Source organism: Physeter macrocephalus, chromosome 18 (genome assembly GCF_002837175.3).
Source record: "Physeter macrocephalus isolate SW-GA chromosome 18, ASM283717v5, whole genome shotgun sequence".
In the NCBI taxonomy this organism is placed as follows: domain Eukaryota; kingdom Metazoa; phylum Chordata; class Mammalia; order Artiodactyla; family Physeteridae; genus Physeter; species Physeter macrocephalus.
In genome coordinates this window covers 23,250,636-23,271,043 of record NC_041231.1, presented here as the reverse complement: position 1 = coordinate 23,271,043, position 20,408 = coordinate 23,250,636, and the positions used below count along the sequence as shown (strand labels likewise).

General features: G+C 42.9%; 1 protein-coding gene across 1 annotated transcript in view; it reads right to left on the bottom strand.

Moving 5' to 3' along the window:
* The window catches only part of FOXP1 (forkhead box P1), a 610,819-nt gene that overhangs the window by 509,066 nt on the left and 81,345 nt on the right, over window positions 1–20,408 (bottom strand). Inside the window, exon 2 of the mRNA XM_007105389.4 lies at window positions 10,241–10,370. The gene's annotated coding sequence lies outside the window, so the exon portion shown is untranslated. The remainder of the gene's footprint in view (window positions 1–10,240; window positions 10,371–20,408) is intronic.

Sequence of the window (20,408 nt, the reverse complement as noted above, 5' to 3'; positions counted from 1 at the left end):
TTTTGCGGTACGCGGGCCTCTCACTGTTGTGGCCTCTCCCGTTGCGGAGCACAGGCTCCGGACGCGCAGGCTCAGCGGCCATGGCTCACGGGCCTAGCCGCTCCGTGGCATGTGGGATCTTCCCGGACCGGGGCACAAACCCGTGTCCCCTGCATCGGCAGGCGGACTCTCAACCACTGAGCCACCAGGGAAGCCCTATGTCTCTTTTTGAATTATGATTTTCTCAGCGTACAAGCCCAGTAGTGGGATTGCTGGGTCATACGGTAGTTCTGTTTTTATCAGACTCCTAATTTATCCCTCCCCTCAACCCTTTTCCCCTTTGGTAACCATACATTTGTTTTCTATGTCTGTGAGTCTACTTCTGTCTCATTTTTTATCATTCTGATCTCCAGCCATTTCTTAAGGGAAAATCAAATGATACACATTATATGCCTCCTGGTCTGTATTCTTCCTTCAAGATAAATTAAGGGATATTTAGGGGAAAAAAAAAAAACCCTGTTTTAATCATTCAACCAACTCTAAGACTGTTGTTGTGCCCAAGAACCACTTGTAAATAATTCCTATACTTTTCCTTAAACCTTTCAATTTTATTAAATGTTGCATTGAAGTAGTAGTATCAGAGAAACTGGAATGATGTGCTAATAGTATTTTGCTACATATTTCATATATAATATATATATATTAAAATAATACCTAACTCTTACATTTTCAAAAATGTCCATTTGTGACTCGAGAAATTTAACCTTAATTCCACTGGTGAGATACCCAACATCTATGAGAAAACACTGGTGTTGAAGAGGATATAGACCTTACGTGTCAATTTCTGACTCCACTTTTTTTCTCAGACTTGTTTTCCCTTTCACTTCATCTTTTACCCTCCACCTCACTTTTATTTCAGGTTCATATTTTTCTTGTCTTAAATAAAGGAAGGGGGAGAGGGACCCTCACTAAACTTCACTCTAAATCAATAAATAATCCAATCACACAGAACAAGACTATCTCAAGATGAAATGTGAACAAAAGCTGATGCTATTATTATTTCATCAGAAACTGGAGAGCAAATGATCAGGCCCAAGCATTGTCACAGAGCTAGAACAAAGGACTGAATCCTCACCACTGCTTTACACTGCATCTTCTTTACAAACCACGGGCCCTGGGGCCAAATGGAACCCTACGCTCACGAGCTACGAGTAGTTTTTACATTCTTAAAGGGTTGGGAAAAAATAAAACTACTGCTACTCTTTAGTGACCTGTGGAAATCATGCGAAATTCAAACATCTGTAAACAAATGTTACTGGAAACACAGTCATGCTCATTCACGGACGAACTGCCTACGGCTGCTGGCACACTACAACACAGGCCAGTAGTTGTAACAGACCAGGTAGACTGCAAACCTCAAAATATTTACTCTCTGGCTCAGAAAAAGTTTGTTGATCCCTGTCATGGACAGAGAAGTTAGATGACCCTTCTACCATCACACACATACAGAAGCATTTTTTTTTTTTTTTAATTATAAAACTTTTCCAAAGAAACACAGTAGCAAGAAGAGTAAAAGGAATCTCCATGAACTCAGCACACCAGGATCAGATAAAAAGTTCTTCCCTGTCTCGGGGCACTGCCTGGAAGCACAGACACCCCTGATCAGCACCAGCCTCGTGCTCCCCCATCCTGAGTTTCAGCTCCCCTAATCCCTCCTGCAATTCTGATGACTATTAACCATCCTAAGAGGAAACTAACCTGATACCTTTTTTAAAGCAGCAACATTATTAACAATTAAAAAGCTGCCACCACACATGCACAATAACTTTCTTGTATCTTAATATGCATATCCATAGTCTGATTATAACAGCCTGGGGAGATTGACAGGAAATGACTGAGTGTAATGGCTCCAAAGGAGACACTACATTGATCAGTAAATAATACACGTTTTTTGAAACTGTCTAACCACGTATTTACGCATGTCAACTCTTAGACACTTTGGTGACAGAATTCTTTTTCAGACATCTATGTAAAAAACTTTAATACTGATTTTTAAAATGTTTTTAATAATTACCAAAAAAGGCTTCTAAGATATATATGGTTTACATTATATCCACCAAAGAGTGCCACCTGGAGCATTAACTGCTACATCTTTAACATTCCCAATTATGTCACGGTATTTGCAAACGTCTCAAAAAGGTTAAAATATAGTTTCACGTAACACATACCTAGTGCTTACCAGGCGCCAAGCACTGTATTAAGGACTTTTCACAGCCAACAAGGTAGATGCTACCATTGTCCCCATTTTGCAGAGGAGGAGACTGACGTCTGGAGAGCAGCCTTGACTTGGCCAAGGTAACCCTATCTGTGAGGCCTGGGACTAGGACATGACTTTGTCTTCTCTAATTCAGAGACCAAGCTCTAGGCCTGTACCTGGATGTGGGCCTGAAAATCTATATTTAACACCATTCAGGTAGCCTCTGGATCACACACTGAAGAACACAGCCCAAGGACTTGGAGGTAGAAGAGAAGAAAGTCCAGTGGGCCCTCGGTTCAGGTCCCCCGTACTCCCTTCCAAACACTGCCCACTGGAGGACTAGAGAGAAAATCTATAACCGGTGTATCATAGCCCCTGGCATGTCACATGTGCTCAGTTATGACAGCTATTCAACCACTGTCACTTTTTATAGGTTAGTCAGGGAAGCCTTGTATGTCAGGTAAAGTCATTTTTATCTGTATTGTCCAGAAAATTACTTCAACTCTTGGCTGATTCGGTTAGCATCTCCTCGCCCTAAGACTCCATATCAATTAAATTACACCGGCAACTGAGGGCTGCCCAAGGTGGTGTGGAGGACAGAGGAGCGGAAACCTGATTCTACCCGGTGACTGGTTTGTCAACACCAGGCTAGATAATGAGCTAGATCAGCCCCTCACTGCCCCCTCCCCAACGCACACACATTTTTTATTATAAAAGTGGTCAAATATATAAAGAAGTAGAGAAAATAGTGATCATGAACCCCATATGCCCGCCACCCAGGCTCTACAAGATCAAGATTATGCTCCATTTTTTCTTTTCTGAAAGATGTAAAGGAAACATGTCATTTCACCTTTACACAATCCAATATGCAACATTAAAAAAAATGGAGAAAAAAATCCCCTTAATAATAACTGAATGCACATGTTGTAAGAAAAATTCCACAGAGCATACCTGAAACTAGCCTCCTGGCGCTCTAGCCTGCAAGTCTATCCTGGATGGAAAGAAGTCCCTGCAGCCCATAGACAAGGGGTCTAAAGGCACATGACCAAGTGGCAGACCTGACCTTGTCAATGCCTCGCTCTGGCCCTGGGCACAAAAGCCCAGGAGTGCAGGTTTTCCCTTCCTGCACACGTTCTCTGGATCAGCGGTCCTGCTAGTCCTATGTTGCCTGTTTATATTGTATCAAAGAAGAAAACTCCTCTCCTCAGATATTCGGAACTCCATGAGCCACCATCACCAAAAGCATCTTTATTTTAGAAGAGGACCTGAAGGAAATATGCAACACTGAGCCCAACTGCATGAAACTGGGAGATTTTAGATTTAGAGGAAAAGGCCAGTGAGCAAGGAATATTTTTGAAAAATATTTTGGAAGAAGTTATTTCCATTTTTTTTTAAATCACTGGTCCTATAAAAATCCTGTGTGTAGATTAAGCTGCCATTTTAAATGAGTTGGAGTCCATTTCTTCCACAAAGACAACTAGAAGCTACAAATCTTCCCTGCCTAAATCAAAGGCCCTTGGAGAACCATGGAATCAAAGATGAGGACGTAGCATGCCCTTCTGGTTAAGACACAGGCTTTGAAACTGGCCTACACTGAGGTAAAACCCACTTGTAAAACCTGCTGTGTGATCCTGAGCAGTAACTTAGACACTGAGCTTCTGTCTTCTCAACAATAAAACCAGAATAATAATATCCTGAACACAGAGACGCTGTTAGAATTACACGAGATACCTAACATGATATCGAAACCACTGTAGGAAAAATAAATGCCTGATGACTAGCTGCTACAATTACTCGGTACAAATGTTACTAAAACCTCAGAGAATATGAGGAGGGATGAAAAAGATTTCATCTCATGAGCCTCTTCCAATCACTTGGTTGGAGTTGCATGGAACACAAACACTGTGTACAGAAAATCCAAGAGCCACCACCAGAAGAGACCATAATGGGGCTCGCAGATTTTGGCATCCTTGACCAAAGCCAACCATATCCTACATATATGGCCCAACAGGTTACCAATTCACATGTTCACAACCACTTTCCAGAAGTCTGGTTACCATGACCAACACAAACAATCAAACAATATGTTGAAATGAAATTACAATGAACATTAACTAAATGGTACTTCAAGAGGCTAACTGCTCATTTTTCTTTTAAGGAGGAATTAAAAGGATGGCAGTTCTCAACAGGGTAGGGCAGCAGCCTGCATATCAACTGAATGGAAATTTCCTTCTCTTAGCCTCCAAGCATTATTTGAACGAAGTCAAGAGAAAACCGATTATTTTCAAAAAACAACATGCCATGCAGCTGAAGTTCCTAGAATTTTACATCACGGAAGATATCATTTGAAATATAATAGCTGAATGCCTTCGTCCCTGGTACAGCTTGCTTCAGTGTATTGATAAAAACCAAGATTAATATACGAAAGGAAATTGCAAGAAACTTGCCCTACACCGGTCAGCACCTGGTACATGTGTGTGCCCCTCCCTTTAAGAAAGAAGTTGCACTCGGAGAGGGAAAGCCTCAGTTTAGCTTTCACCCCACCACTTCCTTGCTGTGTCTGAGCCTGAGTTAATGCACAGGTAACAAGAGGGTGAGGAGAGTCTCTTTCTTGTCTTTTCCAAAGTTACATAAATTGAAAAAAAAAAAAAAAACCAACCTACAAAACTGTAATGTTTCATACACATAACCCCCAAACCAGCTAAAAGGTAGGAAATAAACTGCCTACTAAACCATGCAAACACGGTATACACGTGATGTCAAAAATCCAACTGTTACACAACCACATAATTGCCAGAACTGGGCATAAGATCTTCTCATTAATATAACACAACTTTAACCGCTGTGTGCCAGATACTGGGCTAAGTATAGGATATACAAAGACAAACGACAAAGACTAGTCAAAAGCCACTTGCCTGACGTGATTCTGACCACTCTCATGTAAACGGTGAATTGGTAAGCTTGCCTCCGAGAATTTAAGTAGAGAAATTCTGAGGCCACACCCACACTGAGCAGAGGAGAGAAGCGATCAATTAGTGATGTCTGCCAGGGGCACAGGGATGGGCAGGGGTGGGGGAATTATAAAATCCAAAGTCTGTCAAGAATGTTTGCCACTTTTGATTTAGGCAAAGGATTCGATGCTTTGTGCAGATGTCAGGGGAACAAAAGCCTGCCCGCTACATTAAAAGTTTACAGTGAATTTGTATGTCCAGAAAAATGTGTGTATAATCCCATAAGGGGCTTAGAGAGAAATGGAAAATACCTGCAATATAAATGCAGATTACCTTTATTACAAAATTGGATCATATTCTCATTCCTAGACCAATTTCCTATATCATAAAACCTATATTCAATTTTATAAATAGCATACACCAAGAATCATAAACTCAGTTAATGCAGAAATTTAACAGATTTTTTTTTTTTTAATAAAAGTGAGAAAAGGCTTTTTTAGAGCAAGTATGTGAAAGGACAGAAAGGGTTCTTTCTTTGAAGATATGTTTTTCCATCTGACTCTACATCCTTGGGGACATAACTAGAGAAGAAATAAATTTCACAGCTAATCTATATGAAGTAACATGTTTAACATTATCCAATGAATTTACATCTACCTACACCATAACTTTATCTCACATAAACTGTCACCTCCAAGAGAATTCATTAAAACAATGTTATAGCTTCCGAATTAAATGCAATCTTCTAATTGGAATTTAATCTTACAATAGTAGTTGGCGGGTTTTCTTTTTTAATTGACAAATGGAACAATTCATTAGTTTGTCTTACAGTTCTATGGGAAGAATTCAACAGTAAATGTGACATAGAGACTGGCTAGCCACTGCTGTGAGGTACTGGGCGGGGGGGGGGTGGGTTGTGGGAGGGAAGGGGGCTTGGAGGTTCTTTCATCATCATCAGAACTCCTCCCACCGCTTACCGGTGGGGAAGGATGGACACTCTTCCTCTCACCATCCTGAGTTATGGCATTACTAATATATTCCATTACCTCCACGTAAATGTCATGTTAATTTCTGATCATCATCAAGCCAGACAATGGTTTCCCCCTTGGCCCCTAGCCAATTAGCTATGTGGAAAATAGTCAGCCAATTACATTACTTGTATTAGGTTAGGGACTGGAGAGAGAGAGAAGCAAAATAAACGCCTCGAAAACACTTCCGAGATAAAATGTAAGTTGACACTGTCTTCCCGTGCTGGAGTCCAAGTTATACAATCTGATAGGCAGCTGCCAGCACTCATAACTGCTTATTAAATCTAGGCTCTCTTTATGGCGTGAGTGAAGATCTGTATTTTTACCAATATTAGGTTCACTGTGTTATGAAAGAGACCAAAAAACTTAAGATCATTCGCTCCAGCTTATAAAACATATTATGTAGTTTATTAAATTGTTAAAATTACTTTTCAAAGTCAAAATTTCAGGGACTGGAAGTTTCAGCACAACAAAGTGACTTGGCCCACTGACAGCTTCCCGCACAAGGCGGCTCAGAAGGGGAGCCCACCTGCAAGCCTTCCTGTTCCCAGACGCCTGCTACCTGCCCCACCTCCTCCCGGAAGCTGCACCACCGCCACACCCCACCCCAAAACCAATGACCAAAATCCACAGTCTTGACTTTTATAAAAAAATCCAGGAACTTCCAGCCACCAAGTAGCCCACTATCAAGCCTAAAATGAGAAGGATTATTTTCTGTGTTTTTACCACTTTCTAGCAGGTCAAAAGCTAGGCATTTGTTTATGAGAGAGACCCAAAGAGGAACTGTAGGCAAATAAGGAAAAACAACCGGCGACAAAACAATGCTGCATGACTCTTATACTCTTATCCCAGATCCACCAGCAAGCGACATTTACTGGGAGGAACAACGCAATGCCGAGGCACATGGGCTGACAAACAAGCCAACATATTTGCCATCTACAGTCAACTTTTCTCGAGAAAACTCTATGCAAATCCAGACTGCTATTATCACATTTACTAATAACACTGGGGCTAACTGCCTATTAAATATGCACAGACTTAGCCGGTCTTCACTCTTGGAGTCTCGTGATGTGCATCAGACAGGTACCAACATCAACTAAAGCTTCACGCCGGTGGAGGGGGGGAAACAGGAGCCAATTCTGATTCCCTGCTGGCGAGGGCATTAAAGAATCACATCACAAAGAGAGGCCTCAAGTGCTCGGCCCTTCTTTCTCTGTATCCTGCCCCTAAGCTAATTTATTATGCAAGCATGGTTATCAGCAACATAAATTGAGTACATTACCCAACTACTCATTTTCTGAACTTGAAATTCTGCCACGATGATCTACTTGTGTAAACCTTTTATCATATGGCTTCGTTTCTTTGCACCGGAGCGAGGAGATCTGTTGTTCTAGCTGTCTACTGCTGGGACTGACACCTCGTTCTATCATGAGGTCTCTTACCATGAAATATTTCACTCAGAATTGGAGTTGATTTCATGCCTAAAGACTCCAAGTTATCAGCTGTAACAATTAACTGGTGCTTCTTTTGGTTTCTTGATAAACTCTAAAGTTCTCAAACCCATAGGACTATGAATACGTTTTTGACAAGAGAAGGATTAACTAGCTATCAGATATAGAATGCATCGCAGGCCAGGTTATTGCATCACAGAGGAACAGAGTCAGTCCTTTAATCAAACCTCAAAGGTGTACTCTGAGGATAAACAATGATAAAGAATCAGAGCACATACTCCAGCTCATCAGATTTCAGGGATCTCCACTTCCTAAAAAATACAGGGAAGGCAAACTGATTACAATCTGATAAATACAAAGCATTTCCTTACTTAGAAAAAACTGGTAATCAACTGGGCCTAACTACATTTTATCAATTCAAGAGATATCATTTTCATTACAGTTATTCAGATTGATTTTTCACATAGCAGGCCTTACCCCAATGAAATTAATGAATAAAATGAGCCTAGTCTTCAATAAATCCATTCATGTGGTTTTGTTCAATTTCATACATCAATTTATGACAGTGACATTGAGTCAGACTCTCTCAGTACTGAAGACAGAGATGACAGGTAACCTCAAACCTGAGTTTGTTCCTATTTCAATACCTTCAGCAGAATTCCAACCACTTCTTTGAATTCTCATGTTTATACGAGACAGACCCAGGCTTTGTTCTCAACTCTACCCGGATCCCCAAACTTAACTTTTTATAATGTCTGCTATCTGCTCACTGGTCTACAGACCACTCACAAAAGTCTATCACAGCTGGTTAGCAATAGAAAACCTCAGAAGAACTTCATAGGAGAAAGAACCCCAGGACTTGCCCAGGACCACCCCATAAGATGGTCAAAGCACCCTAACAGATCTAAAATTCCATGACTCCATTAACTATTAATTTTCATGGTGTACACCCTTGCCTTATGTGTTACTGGTTTCTACTTGCTTTATTTCTTGCCATGAAAGAATACTGTATGGAAGATATAAGACTCTGTTTTTCCTCTACCTCCAGCTCCAGCAGAATGAAATGCAAAGGATAAGTAGTCAGATACCAAACTAGCCTAAGTGGAAGTGAATTTTAAAGCCCACAGGCTCTTTGAGGATCATCTGGCCCCTGATACTTGGGCTGGTTGCTTCACCAGGGCTCTTTTAATCTATGGAATGGGAAGGTTTTGTCAAAATGACCTCTAACTGTAACATCTTTAAAAAGCTGGCCCAAACAGCTAAGTGCAAAACAACATCTTAAAGAGACACATATCAGCAAAGAAGGTTTACAGAATTGCGGGGCTTGGATGTCACAATCTCTGTAATTGAGATAAGCTAGAGAGAATCACTGAGGATAAAATAACCTGGGATACAGCTCTGACCTAGCCCAGGGACGTAGACATCTCCATTAGACTCTCTGGGCTGCAGATGCTCCATCTGTAAAGTGAGGGGATTTAAAACAGCCAACTTCTAGGGCCTTGTTAGCACTGACAAACACGACACTCTAACCTACCTGCTTTATTTTAAACATAGGAAATCAAGACAGACCAACTTGCCTTGCCCCATGTCAGCTAGCTATCAGGTCTCCCAATTTCTAATACAGTGCTCTTTCTACTTCACTGTACTTCTCTCCACTAAATAGAATCTGTTTCAAATACAGCTCCACTAAGACAAACAAGATGAGTTTATGCCAATGGTTCTTATCATTAAATGCCATTCACTACAAAACTGAAACCAAATGGTTCCCCATAAAGCTGACCTCGTTTTATGACAAAGCTACCATTGAATGATGTCAGCGTTTTTACCCAAGACACCTGGCCTCAACCAATTCTTGTCTCTGATAAAGGCAAGTCACAATTGTTCATTCATTACTACAGGGGAGCCCGAGAGTTCTGAAGAACATGACAGATGCCACCAAATATACAGAAAAAGAGCATCACGTCCCTTCTAACTTCCCCCTAAAATTTACAGCGAATAACCTGATGAGGAGAACTATGATAGAAAAAAATGCTCATGAGTCTTTCTGAAAATCTGAGAGTCCACAGTTCCCAACCCGTTAACTTTCTCAAGAGCCCCAGTCACGCGGAAGGCTTGCGATGGGACTTTCTCAATGAACAAATCAGACTTAAATCCCCCACCACCACCCACGCTCAAGATGAGGTTATTATTCTCTTATTTCAGGGTGGTTCATTTTATCACCAAGTCTTAATGGAACCAAAACAGCAATTACTCTTTCAACTGCACACGTAGCTCATAATCTAGGTAGTCTACCCTCTGGTGTACGCGTAAAAGAATCGTGCAAACACAAAAAGTTCTCCCGTGTCCTATTATGCCTTTTATAAATCCTAAGATCATTGTCCAAGTTATCCAAAAAGGTTATACCAGTAAATAATGACAGGGTGACTCTTCTTTCGAAACGAGAGTCTCTCATCTTCAGTGTAATTGTTCTGATGAATTTGGGACTTTTTTCAGTTTCCTGCACTGTGCAGGACCCCTTCAGCCAACATTTGGTCTTATGAATTTTCAGATGAACAATCGTAAATGTTCACTCACCCTTTTGGCCAGCAGGCATCACATCCGTCCGTTCATGGTTGACAGCAAATCAGACAAGGGATCGAAGCCCTCACCATTGCCCAAATGTTTCGTTCGGAAACTGGAATTGTCAGCAAAAGCTCCTGGGACACTGCAATACAAAATTTTTTTTTTTTTTTTTTTTACACATAGCTAAGATGTAACTTCTAAAACCACCACTTCCTTAAACTTGAAAACAGCACGACAGACATAGAATCTAGAGGTAGGGGTAAACACCTTTCAAACAAGGGTATGTCAATATATCAAGTGTGATGTTGTAAAATATGAACCGGAAATAATGTTTTGAAAGATACAGTTACCAATAACTTCAACACATACCCTGAAAGGTTGTTGTTTATTGCAGACTTTCTGCCAAATATTTTATGTATTTTGGCGTTACAAAAATATTTTTTGCCCAATTATCAAGTGCCCAGGTAACAAGAAGCTGCTTTGGCTCAAATCTGACATGGATAAATGTATTGATTCCTATTAAGTAACTCTCTTTTCCAGAAGATAAAAACATACGAAAATAAAATTATTTCAAACATAACAGTGAACATCCAAACTGGGAAGAGAGGTAACCATAATCATTTTCTTCCAAAATAATTCTACAAATGTTTATGAATTACATAAGGAGCAAGACTCAGAGGTATTTCCATCAAGAGAAAACATACTACACAACGTGCAGACATCCAAGTGGAGAAGCCTGAATTCTGGACCCAGTATTGTCATCAATCACTTGTGTGGCTCCAGGAAAGCCATTCAATGCCTCAGGATGCCAGTTCTTTAATCTGCAAGGTCAGGTCATTAACTGATGCTCTCCACGTCCCTTCTTCCTCTCAGCATCTCTGTCTTTTTGGTTAAAGCACACTTATTCCAAATATCCTAAACTATTAGCTTCTCCTTTAAGCTTCTGGATGAAAAAGAAGGTGTTTACCACAAATCACTCCTATGCTGATCTGCCATCAACACCACAGCTGAGCTGTGGGCAGAGGGTCGTGCACCGGAGCAGAAGAATTCTCACCCTGGCGCTAGTGCCAAGCCTTGGTGCACCTGCACCCTCGGCAGCTGACAACATTCACTGGGTGCCCCAGGAAGGCTTCCATTCCTCTCCCAAGAGTACGGCTCCAACTCCTACGGAAATGTGCCCACATGTACTATAGATGAGTGTTTCTCAAGCTATAGTACGCGGAAGAGTAACTTGAAGAGCCTTTTAAAATACAGATTCCTGGACCCCATCCCCACAGACACTGATTCATGGGTCTGGAATTGGGCCTGAGATTCTGTATTGCTACCAAAATACCAAGGAAGGTGGATACTGCCCATCACAGTTTGTGTCCAAATGATAAAGCCCCGTCGTCCAAACTTCAAGTAGACTTGAGACCCAAGAAGCATTTCCAAGGCTCACGGAAGCTCTGCAAAGCTACTAAGTCGACATCACGTAGCAAAAAGAAAGGGGCTGAGAATGCTCACCATCTTTGGGACAAAATCTTTTTCTTTCTCTGGCCTAGAAGACGCTGCATAATCTGGTCACTTGCTGCTTCTCTGACACTGCTGCCAGCCACCAACTCCATACCCATGTACAAACATGGATGCGGTGGCCTTCCTTCCATTTCAAGCAAGCCAAGGCTTTTCCTGCCTCAGGCCTGGTGCACTGGCTTTCCCAGCTACCTGGAACGCCACGATCTTACTCCTTACACAAGTGGCTCCTTCTCGTCACAGGGTTTTAGGGGCAAAGGCCACTTCAAGAAGGCTGTCCCACCTACCTACTTAAGCTAGGTCCCCACTCACTCTAATTACATCATTCTATTTGCTTTCCCCACGGCTCTTTATCATCACCTATAAACTTTTCTCATTTATTCACTTGTCCTCTCCACTAGACTATAAACTCCACACGATAAAGAAAACGTCTCTGTTGTGTTCACCACTGTCCTCCAAAAATTCAGAAGAATGCTGGGCTCACAGCAGCCACTCAATACAGACTGAGTCAACAAACGAATCAACAAGTGAAAGAATTAATTCCTCAGCATCCTCTAAACGTACAATTGCCATTTACTGAAAACTCATGCTGTACTGGCATATTGTTTTCAAGTATTTTACAACAGGTATTTCATTTAATTCTATACTTACCACCAAGTTCCTAGTAGATACTCTTACATGCAGATAAGAAAACTGAGGCGCAGAGAGTTTTAGTAACCTGCCCAAGATTACACAGCTACAGGAGCTTGACTCTACACAGCTTGTGCTCACAAGGAATCTGTATTTCTCCAGCCAATACACGAATACAAAAATTGTGTGTGCCTACGTTGCACTAGACACTCTTCTGACTGCAGCTTGCCTGAGTGAGTTTTGGTTGCGAGGCCTTGTAGAGGATACTTAACCTTTCCGACCTGAGCTTCCTTGTTCATGTGGGGAAAGCTAAGGCGTCCCACAATGACCAGGCAGATGATGCAAGTGAACGAGGCAGGCCAGGTATAAGGTACAGGGAGTGAGGAGGGAGGCGGCAGACTGGAGGCCCCGGGCTTTCTCAGCTAAGAGGGCAGCCAGTGGCTCCACAAGCCCATTATTGCCGTGCGGCAACGTGAACCCAGGGCTACACGAGCTTTCAATTCCACAAACAAAGGCAGAAATCCAGACGACTATTTTGTGAAATTTCCTCATTTTTCAAAGACAGCAGCTAATGTTTTAATAGTACACATTGAAAAAAGAGAACCCTTGCAACCCGTGTAACAAATTATGGCTAGGGTTACGCCACGGCTCAGGTCTGCAATTCTACAGGGATTCAGAAGCACAGAGAAGCTGCACCAGTGGACACAGGAAAACACAGTAGGTATCTGGGCAGTTAAGGGCTTTATTTATTTTTGGCTGTGTTGGGTTTTCGTTTCTGTGCGAGGGCTTTCTCTAGTTGCGGCGAGCGGGCGCCACTCTTCATCGCGGTGCGCGGGCCTCTCACTATCGCGGCCTCTCCTGTTGCGGAGCACAGGCTCCAGACGCGCAGGCTCAGCAGTTGTGGCTCACGGGCCCAGCTGCTCCGCGGCACGTGGGATCCTCCCAGACCAGGGCTCGAACCCGTGTCCCCTGCATTAGCAGGCAGATTCTCAACCACTCCGCCACCAGGGAAGCCCAGGTAAGGGCTTTTGAGAGCAATTATCTTGGGCAAGTTCTGGAAGGAACTGGAAGATGGGGTGGAAAAGGGATCCCATCAAATCAGGACATCATGGTCAAAGGCTTACAGGCGGATGAAACAGGCAAGACACACCAAAGAACAGCAGTGAGGACGGAGGAATCACTCTTCTGTTCAGCATGGGAGCAGCGTTGGCGTCTAGCTAAGATGTAAGTTGGTCAATCAACGCTTAAGAGTATCATTAGTGCTGGCCGGTTTGACTTCCTAAAACATTACAGTCCTCAGGCATATCCAAAAATAAAGGACAAACTATCACCGTGGTGTGTGGAATTTTTCTGGTCTTGTTTGTGTGTTTTGTTAAGAATCCAACTGACCCAATATGGAATTCCATCTCCACTGAGCTCTATAACTCTAACCAAGATACTATATGAATGATATATACTGTAGTTTTTCTATGGACTTACAGTATATTTACTATAAATACACTCTCTATATACACATACATATAATACATACATACACATATACACATATATATAAAATACAAGCTCTCTAACTCTAACCAAAATACTATATAAACTATAGACTACAGTTTTTAACATGCATTTATAGTACATATACTATAAAATACATACTACGTATATACACACTACAATACATGCACATATACTATAAAATATAAGCTGTATAACTCTAACCAAAATACCACAAACTATATACTATACTATAGCTTCTTAGGTGTTCATAGTACATATACTATAAAATACATAGCATATACGTGTATATAATACACTCATATATACTATAAAATCAAGTTCTAAAACTCTAACCAAACTCTGACCTCTAGAAATGAAAAACATAGCAACTGAAATTTAAAAGGAAAAAAAAAAAGAAACCCACCAGAAGAGAAGACAGTATCCAAATCAATTATCCAGAACACCGCCCAGAGGCAAAAACTATCTACCTAGAATTGTATGCCCAGAAAAATTACCTTTCAAAAATGAGGGTGAAATAAAGATCTTTTCCGACAAACAAAAGTTTATCACCTCTCTACAAGGACATTCAGAAAGATGCATTTCAGACCCAAAGAAAAGGATTTTAGGAAGAAGGTTGCTTGATCTAAGAAGGAAGGGGGAGCCAAAATAATGGAGAACTTTGGAGTAAATGAAAAGTGAATGCTTTAAAATGACACGCAGGTCTCAAAATTTAAAAAAAAAAAAAAAAAAATGTCTGGCAACACCATCACTTGCTTCCCACCTAGGCTTACTCGTTCACACTGGCTGTCAATCACCAAGGTCCTGGACTGCAAACCTGATATGGGCACCAGCTTGAAATGCAGATTCCTGCCCAGAGATTATCAATCTGCATTTCTACCAGATACTCCAGGGAACTCTGATGAAGTTGCGCCCTTGCCTCTACTCTGAAGAGTGCTGCGCCACTGCAGGGCCAGGAATCCAGCGAGCTCCAGGGGCTCAGCCTGGGGAGGTCCCGACTGACACTCCAGCTGGCCTTTGTTCTTTTCCACTTCACTTACAGCCCCAGAGAGCACCTTGGCCCAGTGGGTCAGCAGTAACCCTGCCTCAACCCTGCTAGTCAGGAGCTGCAATAAATTAAAAGCCCATTAAAATATTTTAGAGAAAAGCCTAGAAGTGCTGAACCATTAATTGTGCCATATTCAATCTGTTTTCCAGGAGATTTGAAAAGCCACATTACCATCTTGGGGGTCATTAGAAAGAATGAAGCTTTCTCCTTTTTCAATTTACATATTTAAAAATGCATAGATCCTTCCAGTGGCTACTACAACAGGCTTTCCAAGTCCGGCGGTGGCCACTCCCACCTCTAACCAAAGAGAAAGACTCCTGGGGTGCCATGGGGGGGTCTTGCCTTGTGTTTTCAAGTAAGGAATCAAAACTTAGGGCCTGTGGTTGCAAATCAGCTCCAGGAAAACAGGTAGAGGCAGCCACAAAACAACAGTGCTGTTTTCTTGCTTTGTTCTCCCCTCTTTATTTTTCCCTGCAGCAATCCTTGCTCAGCACAAGTCTGCAGGGAGCTGGAAAGAGCAGCTGTGGTTCCCTGAGGCCAAGACCTAGCAATCAAGTTGTTTACCAAACACTGCCAGGCACCGGGAAAACAACAACAGCACAGGCAGCATTTGCATCTGTTTTTCAAAAACAACCTCCAAAGTCTGGGCCCTGCCGGGTACTTCCTGGCATGGCTGAGAGGAGCACTTGGAAATTAAAGGCATGAACTGCCTGGGGTATGAGCCCCCATGGCCTACATGTCATCCATTATTCCATTTCTTTTGAAGAGTGCCTATCGGAAAAATAAAAAGGACTGGGAGCGTGCAGAGTTTCCAAGCAGGGGATTCAAACAGACAACATGCTCATCACTGGCATTTCCAAGCAAGATAATAGTGGCCATTTTAGCAAACTGGCATACTTTGCTGGCCATCCAACACCTCAGGCCATCCAACACCTCAAGGCATCCAGCTGTGGTTCTCAATCTTGAACGAGCCCCAAAATGTCTGGGAGGGCTAAGAAAACACAGATTGCTGGGCCCCTCCCCTGCAGTGTCTCATTCAGTAGGTACAGGGCGGGGCCTGAACATCTCCAGCAAGTTCCCACGGGACGCTGGTGCTACCGGTCCAGGCACCACGCTTTGGGAAGTAAAGCTAGATGCTTCCTTACCATCCTGAAGATCTGGGGCCTCTGGTCCCACATTAACCTTTCCCATGCATCTGGCAGTGTCATACCCAAAGGAGGTCACAGAACAAAATGGACCGGATGGTCTTCCTTTTGTTCCTCCAGATCCTCCATCTGGCATGCTGCCCCAACCCTCCACCTCGCTCTGTGTTTCTTGGAAGGCCCCCCCACTGCGTGGATGCATCAACAGGTACCCTCGTCTTCTGGCTTCCAGCTGGTACAACCAATGGAGGTCTCATCTCAAGAGAACAGAGAAGATGGGGCATTGATCACCGGGGCACCGGAGGCTGACTATGAAGGATCACGGCTCCTGCCAGGCAGTCCTCTCCCTACAGCTACTGTATCCAGGCTCCACCACGTGCCCCGCCTTTGTCCTCTCAGACCTAGGAAAGGGACAAGCCACCTATTTCCTACCGGGACCCTGACACAAAACTCAAATTCAGTGGCTTCTCTCCACTAGATTTCCCTTGGCTTGAGAATGCTGTATCTGGAATTTTTTACACCCACACAACATAAATAAGTATATGTGTACATACACACTCATAGGCACACACAAATCTACATGTACATATGATTATACATATATATACACATACATCTTTATAGATTTCTTCACGTAGCTCCATCAGATAGGTCAGGAGACCAGGGAGGACACGGCCAAGGCCATCTCATGGGGTTCGCACCTGTGTTCCTTCAGGTCCCTGAGCCACAGGAAGAGCGGGCCCGCTCTAATCCGTTACACAACCTGATAGGAAGGGGAGCATTTGTGAGAGCGTCAATCCTTCTCTAATTTACTAACTTCGTTTCTCCTTTGTTGCAAATAGCACCAAAATAGAAAGAGAACAGAAGTGGGTGGAGCAGGCTCCATCACCAACTCCTGTGAATAACTTTCTGACAATGCTGAAGCCAGTTCAAAAAGCACATCGGCTGCGGAAAAGGGTGTGCATTGTCAGCTCACAAATAAAATGCCAATCTGCCTCAATGAATAAGGCTCGGAGAAGAAGAACAAATAATACTTCTGTTTTTAAAGTAATCGTAACCTCAAATGTACCCTAGATAGGCATCTATCTGAACAGCTAACTTCTAAAGTTCTAGTCAAAATGGTCACCCAGATTTAACCAAATGGGTCACCACAGCAACATCTGTGGCTTCAGTGGGCCCACTGGAGTTCATTTCAATTAAGTTCCCTAGAATGAATCACTATTACTTTTACTTAACTTTCACTAATAAGATTTCTTTCAACTCACCAGAGGACTTACTGATAACTCTTGTTCAAAAACAGGTTTTTTTAAGTAAACCCATTAGATTAATTAGAACACATGGGGAATATGGTGTCTGTGTAATTACTCTTCTAGTTCACTGAGGCTTAACCAGAAACCTGTTTTGTTTGTTTATTGCTCTTCTTCACTAAAAATCCCCTAAACGTTCCATTTAAAACTTGAAGGCTGGCCCTCCTGCTGCATCTGTCTGCCTCTCCCCATCTCCCCAGTTAAGAACCCAGCTTCTGTCTGAACCCTGCCAAAGACAATGAGTGACTTAACTGTCACCCCCTCTTCAAGGAGTAGATGTACCCTCATCCTGTTGCCTCCCGGCCATTCTAGAATCCCATTTCATCCTTCATCTTGGCTCCAGTACTCACTTCTTCCCACGGCCCTCCGAGACCAACATCATGAACAATCTGGAGACTTTCCTTTTTCCTTAAAGATGTCCGTTCACCTTTCCCAGAAGCCATGCACTCAATATCCCTTGACCTCAGGCAAACAAAGAAGGAAGAGTTGGCCTTACTTTAATTCCCTTTCTCAGAGCCAAGTTCTGGCTCTGCTGACAGTCTACCTTGCCTGCCATCTACCCCCAAGGAGAACACCACTGTCCCTCCCCACTGTGATTCCCTGATCCTTGAAAACCCTTCTTCTGATGACCATATGTGAGGGGACCACTGCTCCCAACCCAGCCACATGGCTTTTGCCTCTAAACGTCAAGGATGCTCTTCTACACCTTTCTCAGATGTTTTAGTATCTGGTTCACAATTTCGGTCTACATCCCTTCACTGTGGCCACTTCTATCGACCTCAACAGCCATGAAGATGGTCCTTCCAACAGCCTGGCCAAGGCTTACATCAGACCTGGTACACATAAGGTACCACTCAAAAAAAAAAAAAATCATTCACTGAGTGAATACGCACCTGGTTATCTTAACTTTCTTACCCTAAAAGCTTCCAGTCTATTTGAGAAGCAGTATAGGGCAGTAGTTGAGAGCAGAGGCTATGGAACAGACTTCTCATGTCCCATCCTAGCTATGCTACTTGCTAGCTATAACCTTGGACAAATTCCTCCACACCTGAAAATTGGGATATCTGCCCATAAGAGTAAGGGCTCATTAAGTGCTAATTAACCAGAACCACTGGCTCTACACCTGAGGGCATGGCCAAAACTTGGATCTCACCATCCCTTAGAAATGCTCCACATGGAAGGAAGACCTTAATTCTGAAATTCACTAACAACCTCCCACAGAGCCACCTGGGACTGGGCCCTCTCTCCTGAATTTGCTCCTGGCCTGCACGGAGACAAGGCACCGTCCCTCAAGTCCTTAACTCTGCCACACTCACAATTTGTCATCCCCCTTCTAACCTTCCTCTCTTTTACAGCATCGAAGGCTCACTCCATGTACCCTGAAAACCCCTGTATCACTCAGGATGCCCCTGTCTTTTCTACCAACTTCCTGCTCAAGCCCTTTGGTTCCTTCACCAGAGTGATCTGGGTTAAGGCCAGGCTTGGGTGTAATTCATGGTTTATACCCTGTATGTCTACACTACAGTGCCCAGGACACAGAAGGTCATTACATGTGATATTAATCTGGGTTCTTTCAGGGAGCCAGGAAGATTCCCCATAAGCCTACTTGGCACTCTACCTACGACAAGTTGCTGTTTAAGAATCACGGGAACTCCAGGCTCAATTTCACAAATACCTTCCTCTCGTGGTTCAGTCCAGTGGCACAAAATACAAACCTTCCATCCTCATTGGCAAACCGGGCTGAGCTAAGAGAGCAGGGCTTAAAAAGGTGAGCCGCCTACTGGCAGGGCGAGTGGTGACTCTGTCCTTGAGGCCCAGGGGAGCCTCAGTTGCTCCCGGGGAGAACAGTCAAGTGAGCAGAGTGCTGGCTGCCACCTGGGCTCTTTATAAGGCCTTTGTGGGTAAACATGTTTACTTTCTTTTCATTGGCTGGGCTTATCGTGATCAAGTATTTTGTTTTGAGTCTTGCTCTATAAACATGTTTACTTGGAGGGGAGAGCTTTTTGATAGCTGGTACACTTGTTTTTTGCACTTTTAAATTCAGAACATATTTTTCACAGCCCGTGGCGAACAACCCAAGGTGGTAAACAAATGATATTATTTCATCTTCACTCTAGAGAGGTGATCCCTGTGTATCCGCTCAAAAGCTGGAAGTGGGTTGTGGGTAACCAAGGCTCTCTATTAGATGAGAACAAGAATCACATTCATAGTGATGATGCTAGTAACAAGAAACTTATCACTGTAATTTTTGACAATGGCGGGTCGTGCAGAAGAAGGGAGAGCCGCAAACCCAAGCCTCAGTTTCCCCGGCGGTAACATTCTGTGGGAAGTGACAGACCACAGTGAAACCAGAGGTTGTCTGGTTTCATGAATGGATGGGATCCATATTTTCTGTGAGAACTTACGATTACATAATCAGCACACATAGCTGATATGGGGGAAGAATAAAACAACTTTTTTTAAAATGAAGAAACCAACTAGGTCACAATATTAACTGCAATTCTTCGAGATGCCTTGTCAAATGATGATTTCTGCTGGCTTCATAATTAAGAAAAAGGTAGTGGCTTCAACTGTAAAAAGGAATAGTCCTCCATTATTAGAAAGGGAAGAAAAAAATTTAAAAAGAATAAAAAGGGGGAAAAAATGAAAATAACTGTGGAAAAAAACCAATGGTCTTAAACTAGGGCTTATGAGTGCTGTTTACAGGAGTCACTCTGTGGGATGAAGCACCCAGTCCCACCATAGCTGGGCCAAAGCTCTCTTCTAGAGAATTCTATGGGTCCCAATAGTCCAACTAGAAACAAAAGCCTTCTTACCACAGGCCTTTGAGGTGAAATAGAAATGACTTAAAGGAATAAAAACAGAGAGGCCAAACTCTTTGTTCAAGCAAATAATACCAGCCCCGCCCCTGCCCCCCACCCTCAAGTCATCTTCGAAGCTCATGCCCAATTTAAAGAAGTCAAAAAACAACAAGAGGGCTTCCCTGGTGGCGCAGTGGTTGAGAGTCCGCCTGCCGATGCAGGGGACACGGGTTC